This window comes from Prosopis cineraria, unplaced genomic scaffold, assembly GCF_029017545.1.
Source record: "Prosopis cineraria cultivar Desert tree isolate PC_DT_omini unplaced genomic scaffold, ASM2901754v1 PC8, whole genome shotgun sequence".
Lineage (NCBI taxonomy): Eukaryota > Viridiplantae > Streptophyta > Magnoliopsida > Fabales > Fabaceae > Prosopis > Prosopis cineraria.
The window spans coordinates 30,213,171-30,216,699 of record NW_026555339.1 but is presented as its reverse complement, the minus strand read 5'-3'; the positions used below and the strand labels follow the sequence as shown (position 1 = coordinate 30,216,699).

The following is a 3,529-nucleotide window of genomic DNA, read 5'->3' as shown; positions in this document are numbered from 1 at the left end:
CCTTTTGATGTAAATTTTAATTATAAAATTGTATTTTGTAAATTAAATTTTGGATGCTCCACATAGGCTATAGCTAGGGCCTTTATTTTGTTATATATTCTGTTTACTGGTTGGAAGGGGTTGAGTTCCCGATTGATTTAAATATTTTGCTTAACATATTGTATTATAGAATTTTGGAAGATCCTATCTACAAGAGAGATTTTGTCAAAATTTCTACAAAAATATTGAAGCTTTTGCTATAATGTAAATTTATTAGGTTTTAGAAATAGAGAGTTTTCTTATTAATGTTTAAGGAATGTATGTTTGTGCATATATCCCATGCCGGTCACATCTAATTTTTGGGACGTGACACATATAATATTTAAATACATCCTCAAAGCTATACTTGTGTATATTTAGGCATTGTATAGTTTGGCCAGTCGTTTTGTTTTATAGAACTAGAAGCCACAAGTCATGTTGACTTGTATGTCATTAAAATATTAACTTCAATTACACTATTAGTACTGGACGAAGTCATAAATTTACAATCATAATTATAATATTAACAAGATAACATTAAGCTTTTAACAACTCACAATACAATGACAGAACTTCTAATGCCTAACAACTTTGTATTTGTGAATTTTAACGTGAACACTTTATATCAACTAAAAGCCCTAACTCTTTCATGCCAAATGATCAATTCATTCCATGCTCATTTCCCACATTGAACCTATATCGATACCCATATCAAATGTTTCATACACCCATTTGTACTTAAAAAAGATGCCTCTGGTTACTACAAATTACAGTACTTTACCTCCGCATGATTGATTGCTACTAAGGCATCCTCCAAAACCATCCTTAGTTAATTGCCATTTCATTTGGAATAAAATTACATGGAGAATAAATAATCAAGAGTGAGGTAGGTGATGAATCTTTTGGGCTCGTGGGTGATGAATCTTACTAGTCACTCCTCCTTAAAGTAAAGATTAAGAAATAGAGAAGTGCACATTGAGCTTTCACGTGCATTTCTTTCCTTCTATCAATTGCCTATTTTTAATTTCTTTGTAGAAGGGTATTTTCATCTTTCCTCAATTCAAGTTATTTTCACTTTAGTCCTGGAGGACTGAACTGAGATTTTAGATTGTCTTGGGATCCACTAGAAATTAAGTGTCTTTCTAGGTCCTTAATTGAAATTCTCCCTAATTTATAAGTCTTCCACCAAAATTAGTTAGTCATCTTTATGCACTATTACAGAATGTATCTTTAGGAGCGGGTATTTAGGAGCGCTTCTTTAAAAAGTGCTCTAAAATGTGAATGCGGAATTTACCAGAGCGCTTTTCTAAATAAGCACTCCTGTATGTCAGGGCTTCTCAATAAGATAACGCTCCTAATTAATATAAATAAAATATTGTAAAAAATTTAAAAAGACATTCGAGAGCGCTCGTAGTTAAGTGCTCTGGAAGACTATCTTCCGGAGCGCTCTTGGAATGAGCGCTCCGAAAGAGCTCATCTTCTGGAGCGCTCTTTTAATGAGCGCTCCGAAAGAGTTGATCTTCCGGAGCACTCTTTGACAAGCGCTCTGAAAGACCACCTCTTCCGGAGTGCTCATTAATGAGCGCTCCGAAAGAGGTGGTCTTTTATATCTCTGCCTCCCGTCAGTTTTCTTTTCCGTATTCATGAGTTTCTTTCAAACCTCTCTCTCATTTGCTGAGGTTGTGCGTTCTCAACGAGTTCTAGATCGTCACTGTATCAGTCTATCTTCCGTCATTGTTCACTATTCCAGATCGTCGTTCGCCACTGTTCGCTGTTCCAAATCATCGTCCGCTGCTGTTCGTTGTTCCAGATCAGTGTTCGTCGCTATTCGTTCATTTCTGTGTCATGTCGCGCCATCTGTCTCTGTTTTTGCGCTGCCGTCGCCGTCATCGCCATCTCCCGCATCACTATTCCAGATCTGCATTGCTGTTCCAGATCTACGACGCTGCTATACACCGGAGGAAGAGACGCCATGAAGACCTCCTTTGCAGCCGTGTGTCATTGCTGTACAGCCGAGGAAGCAACGCCGCAAAGACCTCCGCTACTGCCATGAAGACTACACTGTGAAGGTATTTTTTTAATAATTAATTTATAATGTAATATATTGATATATTTATATATATTTAAGAATAAATTTCATATATATTTTTTTAATAATCAATTTTATAGATAATATATGAATTGGAGTTATTTATATTAGAATTATGGAGTATTTGTAGTTGATAATTAGATTAAAGTTGAGGAAACTACTTGAACATTTTTATTTTATTTATGAAATATACTTTTAAGCGAGATTATTGTTATTAATTAAATTACAATTGATTGACATAATTTAGATGCATTATGCTACTAAATTTTTATTTGGATGAATTGATTTTTTTAGTTTAAATGTATTGTATTGTGGAATTTGATTGTTTGATCATTTGGGAGGTTCTTCTTTTAAGGAAGATGTTGTTGAATTTTTTTTTATAGAAATCTAAGTCTTTTGTTTATTGAATTTTGATAATCATATTAGTGATATGGATCATAAGTGGATGTCGACTAATCGACTATCTAGAGAATATTGGGATGGTGTGGATTAATTCATTGAATTTGCATTTTGTTGTGATCAAGACCTCCCTGGATTCATATGTCCTTGTTTGAAATGTTGCTATGGAAAATGAGTAAAGCCAATAGAATTGAAAGATCATTTAATCTGTAATGGGATTGATCCAACTTATATTTGTTGGACCATGCATGGGGAGACAAGGAATAATGCAAATGATTGGAGGGATAGTGCGAGCTACTCAACATTTGATCGTGATAGTGGGACATATGATGTTGACCGTCTTGATGAAATGATTCATATATATAACTTCATCGCTGAAGTATTTTAAATTGAGTTAGAATTTATTTCTACCATATTTTGATAATAACATCTTTTATTGTTTTATAGGTACCTACACAATTACAAGGTTGGGAGTGTGGATACTATGTTATGAAGTTTATGAGAGAAGTAATCACACAATAAGAGTTGATCATTCCTGAAAATGTAAGTCAAAAGCTTTGAAATTAAGTTGATATAATGTTAATTACTTATATATTGCTTTCATATCTTGTGTAGTATTTTATTGGAGTAAGATGTTCGCATTTTACTATGGAGCAAATAGAAGATTTAGTTGAAAAGTTGTCAGAATATATTATTGGCTGTTTGTGATAGGAAGATAGATTTCAATGTTAGAAAAATAACAATAGTTTCATTTGTTAGGCTTGTTAGAAATTAAACTAGGTTAGTTAGGAAATTGAAATTGTTGTATCAGTTTCAAATTCTTTTCTTGTATATAAATTTTTATGTTGATATTATTTTTAAATTAGTTTTTAATATTATGATTTGCCATTGTTAAAGAGACGTAAAAGGAGAAATTTCAAAAAATCTGATTTAAAAAAAATTAAAGTAATATACGGGAGCGTTCATTTGAAGAGCGCTCCTGTAAAGTAACATACAGGAGCGCTCTTCCAGAGAGAGCTCCTA

General features: G+C 33.0%; 1 long non-coding RNA gene across 1 annotated transcript; it reads left to right on the top strand.

Annotated features, from left to right (window-relative positions):
* The first annotated feature begins 1,647 nt into the window (after positions 1 to 1,647).
* Positions 1,648 to 3,276, top strand: LOC129317664 (uncharacterized). Its single transcript, XR_008595014.1, has 3 exons — positions 1,648 to 2,087; positions 2,954 to 3,049; positions 3,122 to 3,276. It is a non-coding gene; the product is annotated as an uncharacterized LOC129317664 (long non-coding RNA).
* The last annotated feature ends 253 nt before the right edge of the window (positions 3,277 to 3,529 follow it).